This window comes from Vanellus vanellus, assembly GCF_965231255.1.
Source record: "Vanellus vanellus genome assembly, chromosome: 4".
NCBI classification, from domain to species: domain Eukaryota; kingdom Metazoa; phylum Chordata; class Aves; order Charadriiformes; family Charadriidae; genus Vanellus; species Vanellus vanellus.
The window spans coordinates 10,129,537-10,155,675 of record NC_138909.1 but is presented as its reverse complement, the minus strand read 5'-3'; the positions used below and the strand labels follow the sequence as shown (position 1 = coordinate 10,155,675).

General features: G+C 38.2%; 1 long non-coding RNA gene across 1 annotated transcript in view; it reads right to left on the bottom strand.

The window, feature by feature from the left end:
- Positions 1 to 9,107: 9,107 nt before the first annotated feature.
- The window catches only part of LOC309671310, a 35,432-nt gene continuing 18,400 nt past the window's right edge, over positions 9,108 to 26,139 (bottom strand). The window contains exons 3-4 of the long non-coding RNA XR_014269123.1: positions 22,238 to 22,309; positions 9,108 to 9,199 (exon numbers count right to left, since the gene is read on the bottom strand). This is a non-coding gene — a long non-coding RNA (uncharacterized lncRNA). The remainder of the gene's footprint in view (positions 9,200 to 22,237; positions 22,310 to 26,139) is intronic.

Below are 26,139 nucleotides of genomic sequence, written 5' to 3'. Positions count from 1 at the left end.
TTTAGCGTAGGACGTTTCGTTCATTATTTATTGTACATAGATGTTCAAAACCCAGCAACTTTGTGTATGCCACAAACCCCTCATCTGCAGTATGAGCTGTTTGCATACGTTTTTGGTAAATTACTTCAGGTAGATTAAAAAAAAAAAAGGCAGAATTTTCTCTGGGAATTTATGCAAAAAACTGATCGAGCAGATTAAATGCTTGAAAACAACTGCATTTCACACTGGAAAACGGCCATTACAGTTCTACCAGTGCTCTGACAACTTACAGCATATATCTAAGTGGAACGCATCGCTAACTCTGACATGTGAAGTCATTCCCTTCCTCTGTCACGGGCATAATGGGACGCTAACAACAGCCAACACACGTCAGCCTTGTTTTGCTAAAAGTGAATGATCAGCATGAAATACTGTAATTTCTTAATTTTATTATTGAAGATGAGCGTCTGGTACCAACTATGGAATTGGGAAAGAATGAAGAGCCTATTGCCTCATCACCTATTGCCTCAGAAATCTGAAGACCGTTTCCAATCCCAGTTGCAAAGGAAAACGTATTTCAGATAAAGTAATTCCACAAGCAAAATGGTGATGTGATGGAATTCGAATTTTGCAACCGCCTTTTGCATTATTTACAGATATTGACAACGCATCTGGAAGAAACAGGGATTTGGGGAACTAGCGTTTCAGCTTGTAGAAACCAGACAAATCTTAAATTAGCAGACTGGCTGAGGGGCAGCCGAAATATCTTAAATTCTTTACTAGCGACACCTCGCAACCACCTACACTTAAAAACGTTCTTGAAGAATCTTAAACAAATTCTTGCGTTATTTTGCTACAGCAGCATAGCAAAAAGATGGTTGTATAGCAATATTATAGTGATTTACCAGTATTCCTCTGACGAGCATCCGTAACTTCCAGACATGCTATGGATACCAGTTTCCAAACATCTCCTGACATCACGAAAGATGATGACTGTGTGATCTTTTTCTTTTTCTTGTATTATTACAAAGCATTAGCAACACAGAAAAGCCCTAATTGGAAAACTGTTGCAAATCCACGGATGCATTTGCATTTTCCAAGTTTATGAAATGAGGTGTTTATCTTTGGTCTTCATTCCAGAGAGAACCCGGTTCAACAAAGGGAATCCAGAGGAACTGTTCCCTTTTTTGTCAGGTAGTATATGAGTTTCAATCATTAAGATGAGTCTGAGCAATTTTATTCTTTGTTCTTATGCAAATGCAGAATTAAAATTAAATGTAATATATAATTCATATAGATAAATTTATTTTTCTATTTAATATATGATAAATTATGAGAAAATACATAGAAAACCATGGGAATTTATCATATATTCTCAAGAGACACATTTCACATCCTAGGAACTAATATTTCAGAATGTGTAAATGAAAAACAGTATCTTGGATTACGCAAAGCGGCATGCCTATTTAACAGCAGAGAATCCTGAAATTTGTGGGATAAACAAATCTCTGCCTTCAAGCTGCATTTCTGGGCAAATAACTGCCCTGTTTCAGCTTCCCAGCTCCCATTCTGTACTAGGTTTTATTTGCTTTAAACAACAAAATATCGCTCATCTCATGTCTTCTGACATCTGTCCATTACTGGTCAACTGTTCCCAATTTGAGATTAAAAAAAATTATTGACCTACTAATTTTATTTTTGCAAGTACATGAACTGTCTTTCATATGCCAATCTAAGTTGCAGTTGTTCTTTGAACAAAATAGTGGAAGAGAGTAACTAACTCTTTGAACTGTAGATTGCAAACCACATCAAGTTGTCCACAGAAGTGTTTTTATTCATGCACTATTCAACCATTTTAGAAATAATTTGATTTTTTTTTCAGTTACAGAAATCTACTTCCTAAAATACTACATTAAAATTCACAGAATGCTTGAGTATAAATTTCAGGGATATATATTTCTAGGGATATATATCTCTCCAGCTATATTGCTGGGATAGATTAAACTGAGTATAGCGTTTTAAACAGGCATTTTAAAGTTCTCAGGGAAAACAATGTTTATGTTGGAAGAAAATATAACCTGAAGGTACGTATCACAAATATCCTTCACTCAGCAGCATAAAGTGACTGACTACAGCAGCAGAAGACCAAGATGAGATTTCCTGGTGTCTTCATACAATATTGAAGCCCAGCATGACTTTTTATTGTTGAGTCATGAATATACTTCTCAAAGGACAAAGCTTTTTGTCCTTCCTCTCTTGAGGATAAATTGCCCACAGGGTTTCCTGGTTATTTTATTCTGGCTGTAGGAAAATACAGAAAATTTTTCATCTTTCTCCTAACCTTGATTTTTTATTTTTTTTTTTTTTTAATTTCTGAGCCATTTAAAAATTTTGCCGGGGCTCCTTGAATTAGCCTGGTTTATAGAAAAACATTATGGATATTTGAAAAGAAACAAAAATACAGCTGCCATGGGGGAAAAAAAAAGAAGTGTCCAGCAACTGATGTTGTTGTTTTCCTTATGTTAGATCTTCCTCCGAGGAATCCATGCAGAGTGACATTGATGCTCTCCCTGGCACGTACCGCTCCTCCTTTCAATCCCTGCACTGATAAACTAGTGCTTAAATGGCTGTGCAGTCGTCTTTAGGGAATGGAAGGCATTAAGAAGGGAAGAAAGAGACACTCTAACTAATTCTTCTACAAAACAAAACAAAACAGAAAATGATTCACTCTTTGAAAGAGCCCACTCTGTTCTGAACCTTTAACGCACAATTGTTTGAAGGCCAAAGTGCTCGATGTCAAAGCGGTAAAATTCCTGACAGGGGACATTACAGTGGCTGTTAATCGCCGAAGGGCTTTGTATAGACAGCCCTTAGAAAAGATATACACAGGCAGTATCCCTGTTACTGTCATGGCATGTACTGCATAAAATTTATTGACCCTTAAGTTGTTAAAAGCCCTGTGATCCAGAGCCTGTTATCTGTGCGCAGGCAGGAATAAAGCAGGGAGACGTGGTTGTGCCTTTAGGCTGATCGGCTGCAGGGAAGCTGGCAGGAGCTGGAGTTGGGGAGGGACGTCTCCCCCAGGCCGGCACATCGCTCTGCTGGCTGAGCAGCCTGAGCGTGCTGGATGAAATCAGTGCGGGCTGGATCCTCGGCGAGGAAAGAAAACATCTGACGGGGCGGCACACACTGAAACAGACGTACTCCGTCGCCGGGAACCCTGGGATCGTGCATGTTCTAGGATTACATTTCCCCAGCTAAAGGGTAGATATTGCTTAATATTAAAACAAAGAGAGTTATGCATAGTTACTTCGGAATAAAACAGTTTGAGGTATCAGCGTCAGTCATCTTCCCTCTCCCCCTCCATAAATGCAGGTGCTTAGACAATTCAGCTTTCCCCCAAACAAACACCTACCTCAGGAAGTTAAATCTAGATTGAAATGGAAGAAGTAGACCTGAAATCAGTGAGAAGTTAAAACAGTAAACTTGGGTAAACTCAAAGTCTATTTTACCCAGGTCCTGAGTTTTAAGCAATTTCCTTTGTTAATTTAAAAGCATATCCTTCATCAGCTGTTGGTAACATTCCTACTGTTGTGATACACTAGTTGCTTTATGTGCCCTCTATTTGGGACTGGAATCCCCCCCCACTCTGGTTATCCACCTCAAAGACTGAGAAGCTCTTCCTGACTTAGTTCCTACCGTGACACCCCTAAGACTGACTTGCCTACCTCCTGCTCTGCACGGGGAAAGCAGTCCTGCTGTAAACCGACTTTGTCAGTAAGTATTGCAGAGCTAGTAAATTTCATAATTCCTCACAAAAATTTTAGCAAAGCTAGTTAGCACAAAGCTTTGAACAAAAGAAAGAAAAAAAAAAAAGAGGATTTTTTTTTTTGCCAGGTTTTAAGGATATTGTAGTTCCCTGGAGCTACTCCAGCGGTTTCATAAAACCTCAGGTCTGCTCATTTGGTTTTTCTTCCTCTGGTCCACAGTTTCCCCTCTACACTCCCTGGATCTTTGGCCAGCTCCGTGGACCTGGACCCAGAAAGCTGGTGGCTGGTGCCATACTTTGTGACCCTCCCCAGCGAAATGTGCAACGTATCAAGGACCATGGGAAGTCCAAATTAATATAGAAAAAAAATCCCATTATATTAAAAACTATTTAGCAATATAGATTCCTTCTAGTATCTACTCCTTTTCTCCAATGTTATGCTCACCCTTGGGGCTGTCTCTCTGGGTCCCAAGGTCCACAGTGACCAAGAAATTTGGAGAGGGAGCTATTACATCAACTCGTCAGCATGCTGAGGGCTTTGCTGGGGGAGCATGGCATCCACGGTGGGATTTTATTTCTCTTCAGTCTTGGATCTGCCCAGGGCTATTATTTCATGTTTTCTTGAGGCAGTCTGCTAACTTATACTTTTTTCCCCACTGGAACCCAGCTACAGCTTAACGATCCTCACCCCTTTGCTGTTAAAGACGCACAACAGCCTCCCACAGCCCCGGTTATCGGAAAAGGTCTTTTCCTTGTTGTGCAGGGACTGCGCGGTCTTGCTAGACCTTTACCACATTTGGTATGCGCAGAGATAAGCTTAAACAAGGGAGGTAATAGTCTTCTGACAGACGGACAATTGCTATCGCAGCTGGAAACAAGCTAAAATGAACTCCAGGCGAGCGCCGAGGCCAGGCGAGCGCCGAGGCCAGCGCTGGTGAGTTAATACGCAGCACGGGGCCTTTAGTAAAATCAGAAATAATCAGATTTGCTGAGCTGCAGCAGCGGCTAGCACCCAAGTTTTGATCTGCTTCCATTTTGTCAGATATCTCTACAACATTTAAAGTTAGACAACCGGGCTTTTGGTGCTGCAAGAGCACGGGCAGATGGAGAAACAGATGTAAAAGTGGTCGAAGGCAGAAACAAATCAGGAGTTAAATGAAGGGAGAAGCATATTAAAGGGATTTTTGACACTTACAAAGCATGAGAAAGACTCAGGTGTTTATCCAGTTTAGTCCCCGAGTCCTGTGGGTACATATTTATAGCTGTTGGACTTCAAAAATAAACGCGTACATCTGGGAGTTTGCTACAAACCTACTGCACGTACTTTTTTGAAGGAAAAAAAAGTTTATTTTCCTCTGAACTGGAGGACTGCAGCACTTGCCCACGACACAATTGTATTTTCCCAAATTAAGACCCCAAAGAAACTAAAATTATAAAACCACGTGGTGAACAGCAGATGTGAACGCAGAGAAGGCACGTGGGGAACACAGCCAGTTATCTTCATAGAGTTAGTTTGCTGGGGATCCAGGAATTTCTGAAATAAATAAATGGGACCAGAGTATTCAGAAGGAGATTCCCCAAATCTGCTGAAGTTACTTCATGTTAGTCTGTCATTAAAATAACGAGAGTGGATAGTACTCCTGTGCAGTTTTCCTCTGTTCTAAGAATATTCTATTTTGTGTCTTAGAACTAGTTAAATTGCCCATCTTTCTGCTACTAAACATATACACACAGCTCCTAAAGTATACCCTACAGTAGCTGCACATTCATATACTAACACTTTACCAATGTTAGGCAATTTCTTACTGCACCATTGAATTCAAGGGATGAATCTGAGACAAATAGAAATCAATTTAAAAACGCCTCTTTACTAGGAGGTTTTCACTGGCATATTTACAGGGAAAAAAAAATCAAAATATTCCAAAAACATGAATTAAAATCTCTTTTCCAAATAATTCTGCCTCCTAGCTTGGTTATGATAACCAACTATTTACGTATTAAGGCCCACAGGGTTTATGAGAGATGGAAGACGCTGTAACCTCCAGAGGAAAGGCGTTAGGTACTCTCAGAGAAATGACAGGGAATTTACGTGGAAGTGGATTTCAGCAGGAATAGCTTTGACCAAATTTAGCATCCTTGTTGGGCCAGCGCCGATCACATTGATTGGTGTGGTTGTCACTACAGGAAACTCACTCCTGTAGTCCTCCACACTCAGTGCATCACCAGTTTTCACCCCCGTTTCCAAAATGAAATTACACCATTGTCTTCACGGGCACAGCCTGTATGAAAGATGATGGGAGTCACACAAGATTATGAAACAGCATAATTAAGGTCCTGGACAGTGACGTACAATTTCAGAGAAAAGAAATCTCTGGAGTGCAGATTCAGAAAGATCCCAGAAATAAACTTCTAAGTTATTTTTGTGGGATTGTTTCCTTGAACGCTAAATACATTTTTTCCCTTCAAATTTTGTGAATGAATTTGGTTTTCCCCAAAATTGTTGCAGCACGTGTACTAGCAAATAAATGTTTCACATGAGCTGGTTTACCTGGAAACTAAAATTTCTTCAATTGACAGATGAAGACCATTATTCACGGTAGACTAACGTATATAACACTATGGCTAGTATTTTCTCTATAAAGTTAACAATACAAGATAGTGAAGCTATTTTTATGTGAATGACATTTTTAGAATAGATTTTAATAGTAAAAATATTTAGTGTATGTGATTTCTGTGAGGATAAACTAAACCCAAAATCTAACGTGACTTAGACACCCCTAAGGAGCCCTTCAAAGAGCGTGTAACTAAAGAGATGTGACATAAGTCAATCAGAGATTGACAATACTTCTTGACAGCCCAAATTTTCATAAAAATTCTTTTCCAAGGCCTTTCCAGTTATTATTAAAAGCCTGTTTCACATACTACATTATTACAAAGTGCCATTTTAACAAGAAGAGAGAGAGTAATTATGCTAATAATTTACGTAGAAACTTCTCAATATTAATTGCCAAGAAATGCGTAAACCCAAGTAAAGAACATGTAAAAGGAGTCTCAGGTCCCAGAAGATTATGAATTTCCCATAAATAAAGCCTTATTTTCTGTGCTTTGTTCAGCCAAAGACCCTGTGGAAATTTGGGGTGAGTTGTAGAGAGGTTTTTTTATGATTCCCATGTTGGATTTGTGATGATATCCTTTTTTTTTTTTTTTTTTTGGTAGAAACTACCATGGGGAGTTTAACTGTAACAAGAACTGTGGAGTTGATCAAAACTTTTTACATCAAAGTCAGTGAAAAAGGAAAGCAGAACATGGGGAATCTATGCAAAAAAAAATAAATTATTTGGACCCTCAGAGTAATTTGAAACAGCTATGCCACTAGGACTGCCTCTCACATTTTCATTAAGTGGACTCAAACAGTTTCCTAAATAACTAATTCTTACGAAAGTACATCTCCCCACTCCTGCTTATGAAAGATACGACTTAGGAAATTTGAGAAAGCAGTGTGAGAGCAAAATGCCTCCATAAAAGAAAATTTCTTGGTTTTCTCCTAACGATTACCTTGTCCCGTTAAATTTACTCCCACAGCTACTTCAAAACCTTTCTTTCTCTTCTTTCAAGAGGCCCTTTATTTCCGTCTTCTGCCACTTTTATGACCGTACACCTGCAGCCCGGGTGTCACCTCCATGGTTGCGAATAGGGCCAGACTCTGCTTAAAGGATGAGAACAGTGCCTGGGATGCAACAGGAGACTGTTGACAGATACTGAAAAGTGGAGGAAAATTATTTTTAATATCACTTGAAATTAAAAGGAGCAGGTTTTAACTTTTACACTGAATGGGTATGTTTATTGCCAATTTGGAGACATTTTCTCAGATGCACATATGCAGAAGTATATGTTTTGATGTTTTAAAGTGTCTGGATTTTTAAGCAATTTTATTTACTTTTCTCCATGCTATCATATTTGACTTAGCATGTGTAACAATGTTCTGAGTGTATCACGACTAAACCAGCAAAACAGAGGCTGTCTTTTATCTCCCACTTACCTATAAAGACATTTATTCCTCGGCCAGCATTAAGGTAACTGAGCCTTTCAGGATACCATTAAATAATAAGCAATCATAACCGACAGACCTAAGCTTAGAGGGACAGAGGGTTCGGTGCTCCATAAGAGCATGCAGATGCAAAATCCCTGAGTTATTTTTGTAAATTCTATCTTGAACTACATGGAACCAAGTTCTGCCCTTGGTTATGTACGTCTAACTCCCAGAAATTTCACTTCTATTTACATGTCTTAATATATCGGGACAGGAGCGGACTTTAAATGCTCTGCTACTAAAATTATAACATTTTTCATGCAGTGAAACTGAGACTGTTCCATTGCCTTAAATGAATTTGTCTGTTGGTTTTATGCAGAAATCTTGAGAGAAAGAAAATCAGATGGTAATTCCACTGACAAAATACGCTGGTGATTTCAGCTTTTTGAAGAGGCAGGCAATAAATTACTCACTTGGTCAAAGAAATACTCTGGAAATGGCAAAATCCTCAGTTTTGAAATGTTAAATGTGGAAGGTGAATCTCACCAGGAAAATGAAAAGTCCCAGCTAATCTCTATGTAGTTGCATTTAAGGTAACCATGTAAAGCGTCTTCTATTAAGTCTAAGGAGGATCTCTTCAGATCACATTCCACGTATTTTGGCAGAGACCTCCTTAATTCAGCTTTTGAATTGCAAACAATGTTGTAACAACTGAAACTACAGTTCCTCACAGTGGTAAGGTATAAGCAAGGTATTCTGTGAGTGCCAGAGGATGTTATTGTGCCTCTTTTTTTTTTTAATCCATTCCAAAAGCATTAAAAAAATACTAATTGTAAGGCATATAACGTGGCATCGGGATCACTGTGTTTACATAGGCTGGTCTGTAGCGCCATTGCTGAAAATTAACAAGGACAGACCTAAGCGTACAGCTTGGTTACATCTAATACTTCAGTATATATTCACGGTGTGGCTGTTCTGGTTACTGCCACTGATTTCCCAGCACGAGCCCATCTTTTTATCTTCCATCTGAGACACCTGGGGGAAAAAAAAAAACAAACAAACAACAAACCACACACACAAAAAAGGAGATGAGAGATCTAGTATTCATGAATAACACCCCTATGTTACAATAAATACCATCTTCTGATGACCCTTTTTCATCGCCTATGAAGCACAAGGCACCATAAGCCTCTGCTCAGCAACTTGAATGCTTTCCTGTTCTTTTGAATATGAAACACAAATCACACGTATTGCAGAAAAGGCTAGATGTCTTGGTGTGGTTTGCTGAGCATAAACCAGGCCCACGGCTATCATACTTTTATGAATGTACCTGGAAAGATGAGCACTGGAGCCTACAGTGTTTGTGTATAACACAGTCGCTTGTTATTGTGAGTAATACTCTACCTTTATTCTTCTATATTCTGGAGGAAAACAAGAAAAAGAAAATTACTTATAATTGTGATATACAAATTACGTTCACTTCGAAAATGTTTAAAACACATTGCAGTTCTAAAATACCTGAAACAAAATTCTTAGCAAAAATATGTGTAGCTTTATAACTGTACAGAGAATCTTGCATCAGGCTATATTGTGGGGGTTGTATAAGAAAGCAATCTATGAGCAGAAATATTTCAGAAACAACTACATTCCAGTAGATTAGTATTTGGTGGCAGATTACTAAGCAAAGAATTATTTTACTGAAAGATATTTTTAAGATATATATACACACACATTTTTATATGTGAACATTGCTTATATTTATTTGTTCACAGAGAGGTTCCAATCACTGGAGCACTTTAATAAAATGGGGGCACAACTGGCAATGGAAGCTTTTAATTAACAGAGAAAGCAGCACTTTAACAAGCATTCCAAAATCTGTAGAGCTACGTGTTCTTAAATCTAATTTATGTACCCATTTAAGTATATGCCCTTTTATATACCCTTTGTGTGCTTAACTGCTTAAAACATTTTGAACAGGCTGTAGCAGCATTTTGCCAAATATATTAGCTGTGAGTAGTGTTATGTATCCGGACTTCTACTATTTGATTAAATGAACTAAATGACACTAGCTCAGCGGAGATTAAAATAGGTCTTGTGTGTTTTTCCAGAATGGTGCTGCTGAGTCCCAGCATGGCAGTGTTCATACTTGAATTTGTCTTCCCTTAATGACAGCAGTGAGAGATTCACTATTAGGAGCTGCTTTTATAATGTGACTAAGAAAAAATAATCAGTGGCTTTTCTCGTATAACAATGCTTTCCTGGCAAAGAAAAAAACAGGGTATACTCTCTTTAAAAAGGATTGGTAGGTTTCCCTTTCCTCTGGATGCTAAATGAAGAGTACGTTTACTTTGAATCAAATACGCACTGCCAGAGTTGCACAGCTTCTGGGGTGGTGCTGTCTCACAGCTGGCTTGGAGAGCTGGTGGAGTCGTGCAGATGCATCTGCACATCTGTGCAATGCGTGGCACAACTGCATGTCAACATGCTACAGTGCTTCTGCATTGGTTTATTTCATTTAGGACTGTTCTTTGAAAAAACGCTGCCTCTCCTTGCCTCCTAAAACCCTCATCGATTGCCAAGTATACCGATATACACAAGACAGGCAAGCAAGCCTTCTGTCATGAATACTACGATATGAGACAAAAAAAGCATTCACCTGGACATAAGTATGTGTTTAGGTGAACAAAAACCCCTAAGTCTGAGAACCTAAGGCCCGAGGGCGCCAGCCGCTGAATGCCAGGTGCTGAGCACTGCTTTCAAATTAGCCAACATTTCCATGGGGAACGCTGTGCTGCCAACTCACCTACGCTGCGCAGGAACCGGGCACGCGCCTATCTCTGTTACCTGTGTGCAAGTTACGTGTATGTCCTCTGTATATGTCTGTATATTTAGATATAAGTCTATAAGTATAGACTCCTAAGTTTATACATGTATACTAGGCATATCAAGATTAGTAAAGGATTTCTTATGGCAACATCTACCACATCCTGACACAAAACCTGAGTTTTACTTTACCTTGCTCCTGTAAATTGGTTTTGAGTCATCTATTACCTGTCATTTACACCCAATTATTTTTACATGTCTGCAACCTGCAATTAAAATGAGCGAAAGAGGAACTCTAGACTATCTGTGATTTATCCACTTACAAATTAAAACATTTAATGCATGATTTAGTCCATCGTAAAACAAAAATATTCGCCACAGTTAGCACATGGAACTAAAATTCTTGGGTCAAAATCTTTTACTTGAAATGCTGTGTGATTTTTATGATTGTTCCACACCTGATTTATAAACACTACTGAAAGGTATCCTCTATTAAGCAGCTCAGTAACCATTACTTTATCCCCTAAAAAGTGACAACTGTTAATTCTCAAGACAAGCTGCAGATGGGGGGGGGAACCTCCAGCGAAACCTCCAGCGAAACTAAAATGAGGCAGTCTACAGGATTGTGTGTTTGTAATTCAAAGCCGGTTTCTTATCATGGGCTTTTCCAGCACAGTTTCTGTAGGGCCGAACAGGAAAACTCTTTCTCAGAGCTTTTGTAAGCCACAAAAGCCAGCATCCCTCCTCTGAGTCCCTCTGAACCTTGTCCCCATCACAGCTGGTGCATGCATTAGGACTAAATATTGATTAACTAGAAATTACAGAGGGACAGAGTCAAGCAATGGAAACCCAAATTTAGATGAAATTCAGATCAGAAAGCATACAGTTACCCAGATGGGGTATTAGGTTTAAGGCTCCTTAGAAAGCTCATGTGAGTAGTCCCAGCTTGAAGTCAGGGAAAGGCTGAAGGCTTCATTTCAGAAACATAACCTGTGTGCATTGAGCCCAACAATGATGATGGAGAGAAGAGAAAAGCCAAAAATAAAGATATGTTATACCACATTACACAGTAAAAAATACAAAATGCCATTCACTGGATAGTAGAAACCTAAACTGGGATGAGGACAAGGGCAAGGGCTGACCTAGACTGTGTAGAGCAACAGCCAGATGGAGAAAGGAAAGTGAACAGTGATGGAAATTTGGTTTTTCTATGTGAAGGGGTTCAGACTGTTAACACGACCACTAATTTCCACTAAGGGTTACAATACATGCAAAAGCAAAACAAATGAAGATGCAACCCCCTCAAACATCAAGCTGGTTTTGAAGTAATTTGACTTGCTTTCTCTACACAGCTTTCTTCAAAAATCTATACTTTCATATAGAGCTACTGCTGTGTTTTCAGTATCTCAGGGGACACAATACAGTATCCGAGATCACTTAAAAAGGCATCTTTGGATTGATATAAGTCGGTGTAGCTGCAGCAAGTGCCTTTTCTTTCCCCTTTCACAAACCCAATGGGAAAAGAGCCACAAAGCAGTGTTTTGTCTCTGAGAACACACCTCAGGGAACCACCGCGCTGCCGCCTGCAGCCTCCACGTAGGTTTAAGATCCCAAAACCGGAGCCATAAATATTGTGTCTTTGCATTTAGGACTTCAGAAGTAGGTGTTCGTGTATTTCACAGGGAATTGATTTAGCTGAAGATCTGGTACTGAAGATCTGCTTGCTTTAACGGCTGAGGCAAGCAGACAAGCCGCGGTTCACACTGGAATGTCACTACCTGTGACTCCATTGTGATTACGGTATTGAGTATTTTTTTCCACTGTGGATTCCTCGCTGAGAAGCTTTTCTTCAAAACCTTAGGGAAGTACATCCTACTATTCTATAATGTAATTGCTAAGGTAACATGGCTTGTGACATAGCTGCAATAGTCTCAGCGTCTGAAAAATAACACATCTCGCTAAAAAGATTAACCTGAGTTGAACCAAGCATTTGAAAACTACTAGGTTTTCTTCTCCCCAATAGAATGATTTCTTTCTTCTGTAGGATAGAGTTTTGTTAACTAAATGCAAGTGTATTTCCCAAACAGCACAGCTATATTGCTTTCTTGTTTAAATTTATTTTATTGTTCATTAAATATTAAAAGTATTGTCTCCTTTAACACTTCTGCAAATACTACTTGCTTCTGCAAAGCCCCTGATATTTTTGTTAGTGTTACACTATTTTACAAAAAAAAAAAAATCACATAATAGTATAATAATTTCATGACAGAATGCTACTTTTGCATAGTAACCCAAATTTCATAGCTTAGCAAAATTGGTAGGGCGAATATTGTCAAGTGTGATCCATCCCAGTTAACCCAACATAATATGAAATTCCATTAGAGAAAAATGCAGTCTAAAGAGAGGACACCTAAATCGTATTCAGAGCCTCTAAGACAAGACTAATTTATGACATTCTGGCTTAGCAAAGGCTCTTTTGAACACCCATGAACAGGCAAGAATTTTCTGTAGGATTTTTCAGTCAAAGGAATAGATTTAAAGCTATCCAGATAGGAGAGAAAAGTTGGTCGGTTTTGTAAAGAGCTTTGTGAGTGGAAGAGAGTTTGCCTCTCTAACCGGATTTTTTTTTTTATTTTGTTTGAAGCTCCTGAAGGAGGAAATGCTTATCTTGAAGGGTTCATGCACACACTCCTAGAAATCTCTCTCACAGGTAATTATTCTTTCCAAGTGCTGTATCTTTGCAAAATATATTAACTTCCTCTATTCTTTCTGCACTGCAATTTGGATTGGCTTAGTCAAAAAGGTGTTCTGCTGGGTTTTAACATTTGAAAAACTGTATTCCCAAAAACAATTATAATCTGATAATTCATTAGAAAATTTTATAAACGTAGACTTGCAAACTATACTCAGGAACAAACAGCAGCTCTATTAATCCACCCATTTCTAAAAACTGAAGTGATCTTCATTCATTCTACATTAGTTAAGAATGAAACAGAGTTTTGCATTGTATACCACAGAAGTTTTAAAATTATTTTTTATTACTTAAAATGTTTTTAGAATGTTTACTGGCATGGGAAAATTTCAAACAAAGCTAACTACAGATTTGTACGTGTGCTCGACCAAGCTTGGTAAGGGTTATGAGAAAGTAATTGGAAAAGAAGTAAGCTTTAACCAACATTATAAAATTACTTTAAAAAAATGTAAGACATTTAAAAACTAATTCCCTCTTGATACACATTTTTGGAACGTCCTCAGTAAACCAAGTACTAGATATTTTTTCCACTATCTTGGCACTAAAAAAAAGAAGATGAAACCTAAATAAGAATATCTTTCCTTCTGATGTGCAATATTGTTCTGATATGCTATATTGTTATACATCAGCTCTTCTCAGTCTCATTAGTGGAATCTGAATAGAAATCTATTGAAACTTATTTCAATATTGTGTTGGATTTTGCCTTTTAAAACTTTTATATGGACCTGAAGGTATCCCCTCACTGCTCTGTCGAGCGGCTCCATCCGCAGCAGAGTAAATAGAAGCAGCGTCAAATATTCCAGCTGTACCCCATCGTGCAGTCTCACTAGCAGGCTACCGTCTGCTCCGCAATGGGCTTGGAGTTAGCTTCCTGAGAAGGAAGGCTGTTTGCGCAGCATTAAGGCTAAGCCCACACACAGAAGTAGATCTCTCAAGCAAAAAAGTCATTGTGCAAAGAGCTGATGGTCTCACTTCAAGCTTTTTGGCAGATTTTACTTCTGGAACAGCTGCCCAGTAGGGGCTGACGTATATAAGGTGCGCTTGTGGAGCACATCTTTTATTTTACTTCCATATGCCAAGGCTACAGACTGTGGCTCTCCAAGGCCACTCCTAGATATTTAGCAAAGCACGCTTAAGTGGATGCGACTGAGATACAGAGTAAGAGTGCACTGCTAAACTCAACTAGAGCATTGGTAGAGACACATCCTAAACTGATACCACTGTCAGATGTTAAAATCACCTTGGACTCAGCAAATTCTTTTGGAAAGCAGGTATATATATATCTGATCCAAATGCATCTTGACCTTCTATTAATCAGCCTACCTTGCTCTCTGCGAGACTATATGGAGAATTGCACGGAATCCCCACCCTTCCAAGGTAGTTTTTGCACAGAATTTCAGGATTTTTTAAAGATCTATTCCTGAATTAAAGTCCTGAAAACCTCCATGACATTTAATTTCTTTCCCCATACTGATATCCTCAATGCCACGTTGCAATCCAACAACAGAGAAATCAAACTCTTCCCTTCTGTTCTGTAGGATGTGACTGGGCAAAGATCTTGAAATAAATATTAAACAGAATATTAAATCTTTCACTGCTATTTCATTGGAGCAAATACATGTTCATTATCCACATATTGGCTAATAATAAGCAGTATCTTAACAGATCCTGACAGATCTTAATTGGAACATATATATGTATCTCTAGCCATATTTCATTTGATATTCTTTTTCTTCCTTTTTCAGACAGTAATTAAGAAAAGAACCGTTGACTAAAAATGTATTCAACAGAACATTAATATATTTTAAATACAATGATCTGCACGTAATATGGGTAATTCAGAAGGAAAAAAGCTGATATTCATCTGTCTCATCTTGAATTTACTTTGTTGATGATTATGGACACAACTCTTGAATACTGGCACAGAAAATACAGAGAACACTGGGAAACCAGCCATGGAGGGGTCCAGAGAGGAGGAGAGAATGAGGTGCTGAAGAATACTAGAATGAAGCTTGTGCACGGATGATGTCTTAAAATGGCTTATGAGCAATTCGAACAGTCTGAGAGAGACGCATGTTGCAGAGATTACCTAGATAGAGCTACCAAATGTGGTTGACAGGGAAGGGTTGTTTGTGAAAATTATTACTATGATTAGTTATGTCACTCTTTATCTTAAGTCTTTATTTAGCTTCTATGGGCATATTCATACTGATTGAGGGAACAAAACCCTGTAGGATAATCTCAAAGTTGCCCTTAAGCATCATTTGGCACAGAATTTGCGGGGAATATCTTTTTAGGGTACTGGGATGAATATCTTAAAAGCTTTGATTGTAACTCGTAATGCAGATGACAGCAGCAGTTATCTACACAGCCTCAGCATCCATTGCTTTACATCTCATTTCTCAGGATCCACTGCTTTACATCTCATTGCATATATACCAACAGGATAATAAAAAGCTCAGTTCCCTCATCTATTTGGTGGATTATTTCTGAAGTGGGATAGGTACTGGGATACCAGACCTCTTTGAGCATCATACCCTAACTGGGCAGGATTGCAGGCAGCTTGTAGCTACAGTGTTTGCCTTACAAACACCTTCTCGGGATTCCCACCGACTAAACCACTAGCTGCTGCACCTGCTGCAAAACACTGACAGATTCGGATAAGACAATATTAATCATATCCCTATTAAAGAAGAAGGCTAGGTTAATTTTAGAGGGTCATTGCAAACTAAATCATATTAGTGTACATGCAATGCGGGTATCTGGCTTCTGTCTGCTTTTCTCTAGGAATACATACTAGACAAATACCAGACTTCTAGTTTCAGCAACCATTCTTCCTTCAAAACATTCACACATCAATATGCACGTGCATCTTTACATGCACAGGTACACACAAACCACACGCTTTCCTTCTTCTCCAGTAACACTGATATGACATCGTTATGGAACAAGAATTATCTATCATCTATAGTCCTTCGTATTCATCTGAAAGGCTAAGAAGTAGGTTAATGCCAGAAGCAGGGTTTTTTTCCCTTGAAATTCACAAGCATTGGACAGTTGCCCCATGTATCCACAAGTCTTGCAGTCTGCAGACCTTGACCCAAAGAGTGTATCATATAATCTTTTTGGTAACCAGTGAAATAAAGACAGCAAAAGTTATCTCATGAGAACAACCTTTAGCAACACTTTACTGCAAATGACACATACTTACTTAAAGCAGTCATCTGTACAAAATAATAGCTGTCAGTGACTTAAAATAAGAGTTTTCTTATGTTAAAAAAAGCCAGTATATCAGATGATTTTCTAATAAAGGCTCTTAGTTCGACTGAGTCAAAATATAGGAGCTTTATGTACTTTGACAAACACTAAAACACAAGTGTCTAAGCACTGGGATATCAATTTATGACTAGACAAAGGTTATTTTCCACTCTCAGTACGAAAATATGATCTACTGTCTGTACCGGGTGCCTATGCGAGTGGTGCAGTCTATTCACTGCGAGCAACAGAGCTAACTCCTTTCTCTATCTGGATTGCAGGTACAGACTCTTCTCTTGAAATAAGGTACTCAGCTAACTTTATATGATGTTGGAAAGGCTTTTACTGAAGCATGTGGCTCTTGTACTACAACGTACACAGCTGCTTGCTTGAGCAGCCAGTTCAATTCAGTATGCGATTCCGGGACTGGTTCATTGATCTGATTAGCTCTTGATCAGCTCAAATTGAGATCCTTTCTTCAGTCTACAAACATAAGAGAGGTCTTTACTTTATGATATCCGCAAAGTAAATTTATTTCAAAAAAATGTACTTCCTTCCCCAGACACTCTGGTCTACTGCTTTTGCTGACTTCTCTGCTCTCTCCGACTGTGGAGACACAACCCAAGTAGCTGCAGTCTAAATTGCTCTTTTAAACGATTTCTCCAAACCCTTTATTTCCATTTTGAGTCTTGGACTATTACAGCTCTGCATTAGCATATATACTTTACATTCATTATAAAATTCTTCAATATTTCCTTTTTTTTTTAATCAAGTCTCTAATACTACCATTGAAGGGATGAGGAAAAGCGGGTGAATAGAAGAATGATTTATCTGGTACCATCACCTTTAAACATATTGTCTCTCTAAAGTTTCAGAGGAACATTTGAGAGCAACAGCCCTATGACAAGACAGCCAGATTTCTTCATTATTGCAGATAATCCCCAATCCTACCTAATCTCTCTTTCTGTCTATTCACCTGTGACATCTATAAAGCTCCAGTCAACATCGTATCTCAGTCCCAGTCCTAGCACTTCTCCAAATATGTGATTCTCTACCTCTACTCTGCTCTCCTGAGACCCCACCTCGAGTACTGCATCCAGTGCTGGGTCCCCCGGCACAAGACAGGCAAGGACTTGTTAGAGCAGGTCCAAGGAGGGCCATGAATATGGTCAGAGGGCTGGAACACCTCTCCTGTGAAGAAAGGCCGAGAGAATTGGGGCTGTTCAGCTTGGAAACGAGAAGGCTCCGGGGACACCATTTGCAACCTTTCAATATGTAAAGGGGGGCTATAAGAAAGACAGATAGAGACTTTTTACCAAGGTCTGTAGTGACAGGACAAGGAGCAACTGTTTTAAACTGAAAGAGGGTAGATTTAGACTGGGTATAAGGAAGATATTTTTTATGATGAGCGTGGTGAGATACAGGTGGAGCAGGTTGTCCAGAGAAGGTGTGGATGTTGCATCACTGCAAGTGTTCAAGGTCAGGTTGGATGGGGCCTTGAGCAACCTGGTCTAGTGGGAGGTGTTGGACTAGATGAGCTTTAAATATTCCTTTCCACCCAAACCAGCCTGTGATTCTATGATACATCCACACTCTAATGACAGCTGTTATAGGAGCACATTCAACCTTGAAGTGCCACAGCAAAGTCTTTGGGAAAAGGCAGTAAAAGCAAATACTTTTTTCCCTTTTAGCTGTTGTCTGTGTGCTCTGCTAGTTTATTCTAGAGATACATACCAATTCCTAACAACATTATTAGAATAGTTCGTGAGAACTGGGACACAGGAGGACACTCATTCAGTTTTAGCTGCCTTTTTTTTTTTGCTACCATTTAAAAATAATTCTTATTCTACAGTGTTTTTTATAAATCAGATCTTGACTTGCACTCAATAACTTGCTATACAGTTTCCTGTCAAAAAATTGGTTATTAACATTGATCTCTCATCAATTGCTTGAGCTGAGCACCAAGCCTGTAAACAGAAGTAAAATGTCTGTTCTGTTAATCTAGATGACTTTTAACCTGGATGTAGCTTCTGGTCATGAAATCATCTTTCAAGTAAAAGATGCTTTTTCCCAGATAAGTGACAAGTCTTTAATTAGAACATTAACTCAGTTTCTCTGCACTTTCCTAGTGCTAGAAAGTATTTTAACAAATTGAACTTGGGCTACTAGTGACAAGAACACATTTTTTTCATCCTTCCTTTTGTTTGTTTGCTTTCAAAATCTGTTTTAATCATTTTTCATAAGTAGTCTGTGTTGCTTCATCCAAGCTAGCAACATTTTGATTACTGAAAAAGGCCATTTTATTTTTCTGGCTCTCTGAGAAATCAGAGCTGACAACACATTCCCACCATTAGTTTTTTTCTCTTTGGAAAGCAGCAGCATTTAAAAAGAACAACTGTAAATTTAGCGTTACTAAACAAACATAAACAAAATAAATAAAAGCAAATTGCAAAAAGAGGACATTTTTCAAGCTTCCTTTTGTACCATGGCTACAAAACAAAGTAAACATTATAGGAAACATCTTATCTGCAGAATACTCACACTCTCAGAACCATGAAGACTGGTAGATATGGGAAACACTGATTGCCATAACATTTTTCAAGTAGAAATGCTGACAGAGAACAGTAATTTCTTCCCTCCAAAACTGTATTATCATTTGTGTAACCAGGAAACTTTCTATTTTAAAGTTAATGTTTCATTAGCTTTTTTCATCAGAAAAAGTACTGAAGCATAAGTGTACAAGTAACCTTTGGGCTTTAAGCAGCATATTTTTTGTGATGTGGTGCTTTCAATAATGTCTCAGGCTACTGCTAGTAGAATCATGGCCAAGATTGGGAATAAAGAGCCGAGTGTGGAAAGTGAAAATTCTCTCTACCTCAGGAAACCTATGGGACAAATTCGATTTAGCTCAGACAGGAGGAAGCCGACTAATTAACTTGCCTAATATTTTCTGCATACCATCAGAAAAGCACACCCAGAAAACCACTCCCATTCATCTTCAGAGACATTTATGTGCAAGGCACATAAATAAATTAAAAAAAAAAAGACGACCATTCCTATAGATAAAACCAGCCACTGCACTGGAGCCTGAAATGCAGCTCAGGTGAATCCTAACACTGTTAAGAAATATTTTAGTTCCCCAAACTAACCTCACTGTTACTGGGTGATATTGAACACTCCTCCTGGCTCAACAGGTCAAGTTTATGTTTAAACTGCAAATAAAAAAAAACCCTAAGATTAATAGCAGCAGCTTTGGTGGGCTCTAAAGAGTTGGTGACTGTTGCATTACCGAGTGGAAGCAATCCTTGCTCCTGGGAGAATAACTGCAGGGCACTTGTAGCTGAATACGTATTTTTGCAGATAAGAGAACTAATAAGTAAAAGTCATGCACATCAAATGGCATAGAGTTTGTGGAAAGTCAACTAGAAAGCAACACAAACTACTTGGACCTTAAACCCCAAAATACCTAAGTGAACACTAAAGCTGGCATTCAAGGCATCCTGTTACAAGATGATATAATTAGCGTTTACTTAAAGTGCTTTCTGCTACTGGAATGACTGTGCTTTTAGAATATGATGGTACACTCGATACGCACAAGGACAAACAATGCTTTGTTAAAATATTTTTGTACTGAATTTATCATTTTGAAGATCCAGGTAAATTTCAGTGTTTTAAATAAATCTTTGCCTAAAAAACATACGACATTCTGTGTATTTGCCTACCCAGATACTAAATCATCAAAACTTGTAAGCACTATCAATTACTTACAGCGACTGTGGTACAAGCATGGATGCCTGCAGTTATTAATTTATGGCATAAATTCACCCAGCTGAGAAGTCTTGAAAGAACAATAAAGTCCTGTGTGTTTTGTTGGGAAATTGCAGCGGGGCCTGAACAGCTGCTTATTGTTAGCTGGATTTCCAAAACAAGACCATCCGTACCAGCTTACAGACAAATTCAGATCCACCGGTCAGCACAGTGTAAGTTCTGCTAAGAACAACAATTTTCTTGCAACTGAACAGTGATTAAATCACACCAGGTTCATACAATTCAGCTGTCCAACTCCTTCTGCCATGCTCTATGGCAAATTCTATCTACACAGATACTGATTCGCAAGGTACTAAAGTATATACCTAACTTTAATCACCCGGATGTGCTATGGCAGATGTGCTATTTTGGCCTTCACAAATTAGGCTGCATAGACTCAGAATTTTTTTTTTTCCCCCAACAGAAATTCTATGTAGAAGTATCAAAAGCACCATAGAGAATTAAGCAAAAAATCTGAGAAAATACCACTAATAAACAATAAAATAATGCCTATCAAACCACTGTAATGATGACTACAGCATATTGTTTACACCATATCATGTATACCACGGGTACTAAAATTTTAACAGTATTAAAAATTTAGTAGCAATTAAAGTCTTAAGAAAAGATAGAATTTGCACAATGTTTAATTTTTGGTTACTTTTTTTAACCAAGAAGAGGGCTTTCCGTGTATGTTTTTTTCCAGAGCCTAGTGTGAGGAGTGCTGTATGTGAATTGTGGGGAACGTACCCCATGCTCAACCTCTCGCCCCCCTCAGTCCCTACTTCCAGTGTTACCAAATTATTTTCTTTGTGCTTTACAATAAAAATATATAAGGAAAACTGATAAGTGTCCTGAAGTCTGGGGACCAGAGTCATCAGCACTAAGTTAACACACACAATTTAAGCATGCAATTGTTTAGTTCAGTTGAACTGAAGACTATCAATAGCTCTTTATATGCATAAGTGCTTGCAGAATTTGGTAAGGCTACGTATGTAATGCCATTTCTAACCTTTCTGTATCAGTTGCAAAGGTTCTTCCCTCACCCATATGTGATCGAATAACAGGCACAAATACAGCACAAACTCCCTAAAGCAATTTCTTCTATTGGTAGAAAGATGTCCAGAGCAGGGCTAACAAGCAAATCTTGCCCAGATTTCACAGTATCACAGTATGCTAGGGATTGGAAGGGACCTCAAAAGATCATCTAGTCCAATCCCCCTGTCGGAGCAGGAACACCTAGATGAGGTTGCACAGGAAGGCGTCCAGGCGAGTTTTGAATGTATGTATGTATGTATGTATGTAGAATTTGACTGTATTCCAGACAGGTTGGGATCTTCCTTTTCCCTGTGACTGATCCCATGTGTTACTACTTTTCAGGACTCCTACTCCAGCACAACAAGATGACCATACAGAGGACCTGCCTAACCAGACAGGGCTGCTCAGATTTACACTAATTATCCCAAGGGGACTATTAAGTTTACTCTGTAAGTTCCCTTTAAAGAAAGGGTTGCATAGCCATGCTAAAGACCTGAAGTATTGCATGTGTTTGATGTTGCTTACTGGCTGACATAATATAAAACTGACTACCAAATAAATGAGAAATATCTTGATGCAAAGAAAACACTTTTTTTTTTTTTATGTACCACTTTAGATGCTTTGTTAGTTGTCTTAAAAATATGTCATGATGTTTAAACGAAATTTGAATATCTTTACTGTTAATCAATTTTAATTCATATACTTTATTATTCCTTCATAATATCACTGTAAAAGTTATTTTGAAGTCAACATTTTAAAGTATTTCTTATAATAAGGGATTTACCTTTATCCATGAATATTTGACCTGTACTTAAACTCTGCATCCAGCTCAAATAATTAATTTCTTTTACTTCATCTAAAAGAACAAAATACATAATATGACATGGAATGTTGTTAATTCATATTTAAGCAAAGCAGAATATATATAAACAATCATATTCAAATAAGCATATTTTATTTATTAGCTTTGAGGGTCTCTGTATTATTAAATAAATTAAATAAAAAATAAAAATAAAAAATAAATTAAATAAAGCAATTAAACATCGTATTATATAACTCATATCTTGAATTCAGCAGCATTAGCTAAGTTGTTTTTCTATGGACTTTAAGACCATCACTGCCTTGCAAAATACTATTCATTATAAATTTGAACCACTGCAGATCAAATTGAAGGGGAATGGCCTTATTCATTTCCTAATTTAGTTTCATTGCATGGATTATAACCATACAACAAAAGATAGCAGGACAAATATGTTTGAAAGTGATAAAAGGATAAGATCATAAATGCCACTTCAGAAGATACTATCTTTGGAACCAATTTAATCCTTTGATATTGGTTCAAACTTGCACAGAAAAACTGCACGCTCTCAAATTCAAAGCAAATGCTGTGTTTTACATGAGCAGGCTGCGTGATCCAGCCGTCTTAAACAACAGCAAACACAAAATCACATTGTATAAATATTCCGGAAATATATTAAGAGAAATGCAATAAACGAAACATTCACGTAATTCTTAATAGAAACTGAAATGCCACCAAGAACCTGGAAGCTCAGAATTAGAAGCAGCTCTTCCGAATGATTATAAACACAACCATAGACCATATTATCATAGTCTAGACTTGAAAAAAGTATTTTGTACATTCTCATTGAACGTTTCCAGCCTTTAGCAGTATTTCAATATGGCTACATTAGGGTAGCGGTGCTTTCAACTAAGTCATTTGCCTCTCTACTTAGATGTAAGAAGAAATAATAACGGTAATTTAATTATGTCCCTAATTTTAAAGACAAATTTACTGTATTTCCTTTTAGCACATGGCCAATGGAAAGCCTGTCAAGCCATTATTTTTGAGAAGAACAAACAGCAATGGCACAATATAGTGCAGTTTTTCAAAAAAAATCAGGAGAAGGGAGGACACTTTAAGGGAGGGGAAAGAAATTATCATATTTTAAAAGAAAACTTAAGCAAAATGTGTCTGTTCTATTCTTGTTATTAGTGTAGTCAATAAAAGAATACCCTGGGAAGTAGGACAGTAGATTATGTAGAGTATGTAGAGACGTTGGGGAAAAGACTAGATATTCTCTTGAAATACTGTCAGTCAAAAAAACATTTTACCACATTAATGAACGAAACTGTGGAAAAGTCCACCGATCCTTCTTGAACAATAGTGTTTAATAAGGATGTTTCCTATTTTCAGCTATACTTCACTCAAAGTTAAAATAGATGACAAAAATGTATATGTATAGCCAAAACCAGAATTCCTTTTTAAAAGTCTTAGGTTAAGAGAAATGGATGTATTCGAGATTAGCAAAATCTCTAAGTATGAGGGTCTATTAATTATTTATAATTTTTAAGAAAGAATTTCCTAATGTGAAAGTCAGGGCTACATTGTACTGCTCAGAGACTAACAGATCTCCAGTTCCCCTGAGAAAACTGGGAACGGCACAGCTCCTCTCCAGGCATCCGAATAGGTGCCAGAAGTAAGCAAATGATGCATCCAATTCCTCCGCAGCACGCCTGGCATTTGATATCATGGCTCATGGAGCCCATCTCTCTAATGCCCTTGGAGCAATATGCTAGTGTAAGGGAGGGAGGCGAGAGGTATCTGTACCTTCGATCATAACTTTTTTTTCTCATGCAAGAAAGAAAGAATAACTCACGTTGTCCTTCCAGATCTTTATACCATGGAAAGACCATGCTTCAGTTTACATTCATTGTTCCCCATAAGGTCAGCTACTGCTGCTGCCTGGCATGCAGTCATAACCGGCAAACGCTGACTTTGCAATGACTTCTGCTATAGCTTCGTAGTTAAGCCCATAGTGTGTGCTCAATAAGCTGAACATTCCCTTCTGTTTTCGCTAGATGTGTCCCTAATTTTGCTATTTGTGGAGAAAATATATTTAACGTGCAGCCACCCTAAGTCTAATAGACATTCTCACCTCTAAAAGCATCTCGCCAAGAACAATGGAACCTGGGTAAGACACGTTAGAGCTTCAATGGGAGAGCTCCCGTGAGGAGACCCCATGGAAATGAAAATAAACCTTAAAGTAACTTCTGGTGTGAAACTACTGTGAAGACATTTCATTTAAGAGGCTAACCTCTCGATATTATAAAAATGACCACAAACCATTTTGCAGATCACCATCAAAGAGGAAAAATGCAAAATGAGTCATGAAACCTTGAACTAAACTATTTTGTTGGATGCACTGAGAAACATCAAATGTAATAAATAACAAAAGGTAACAGTATTTTCGAGGATCAATTATAAGGCTCAATAAGAGAATGGTGAACTTATTTTCTGTTTTAAGAGTAATTGTGAGACTTAAAAATGTTTTTGGTAGAATTGTATTAAATGGAAAAATGCCCAAATGCACTTTTTTTTTTTCTTGGAAATAAAATGCTCAAAATATTTTGATTATTCAAAATATCTCATTTTGGTAAATAAAATATTTCCTACCAGCTTCAGTTTTTATATTTGCAAACAGTGGAATAGCATACACACCATCTAAAGTTTAAAAAATTGCAAAAAGGTGGGATTTTTTTGAAATGGAAAATTCGACTGCTCCTTTCTAAAAGTGAAAATGGAGCATTCTCATTTTTTAATGAAATTCTCTTCAGAGTGTCACGTTTCCACAAAACATTTCACTTTAAATGAATCAGCACTTTCTAACTGAGAAATACTCCATCAGAAAAATTCTGGCCAGCTCTACTCAAAACGACAAGCGAGAAAATCTTCTAACTATTTAACGGGGATTGCCATCAAATCAAATCACTGTAGTGCGCTACATCAAACCGCCAGCAGTACTGCAGCTGCGCCAGGCTTCCCATCCACTGTCTGCCTTCCACTCGTCATCTGTCATTTCAGCACCCTTCCTCCACCCCCTTTGTGACCGAAAAATGAGGCACTGGAAGAGTCTTAAGATGAACAGCACCAAACCGAAGCAGTCAGAAGAGGGGTTGGCAGGGAGAAGCCTCTCTGTATTTGCAAAGATGATTCAACACCACTAAAAAGCTTTCCCCAGGATGGGACTTGTCCTGCTGAGATGCTGGCTGTCCTACCAACTGAGCTGTCAAGCGTGGAGGAACTTTACACGTGGACCACTATCAAAAAGCACATATAAATCAGAAACAACGGTAAACCAGCAATATCTGACAAAAACAGATGAGAAACACTACAGAAATACCTAGAACAGATACCAAAGGGCAGGCTGTGATGTCCCAGAAGAGAACATAATCCTGCAGCTTCTAAGTAGAGGTAAGCAGAAGAAAGAAGTCTGTTCAATTTCAAACTCATGAAATCTTAGGGCTACATTTAAATTTGCTGTAAAACAATATAAATGCAGTGATTTGGTCTGACGTCGACTTTTAAGCTGTGCTATTCAAAGGCGGCATTAGGCGCACAGTTCCCATTAAGAGGAGCTGAGCACCTGCACACTCACACCGAGCGTGAGGATTGCACCATACCACATCAGAAAGCTTTCAGATCTGCACTAGTCTACAAACGTCCAAAAGCTGCTTTCCAGTCTTACTCAGCAAACATGCAACAATGCATTCCTTTACAATTCTTACTTTAAAATCCACCCTGCAAAGAGTATCTTCATTCAGCTGTCACAACTTTCGGTGGCATTTTTTCTTTCTCTGCCTGCAGTACACATTACAGCGGCATTAAAGGCAAAGGGCCTTTAAATG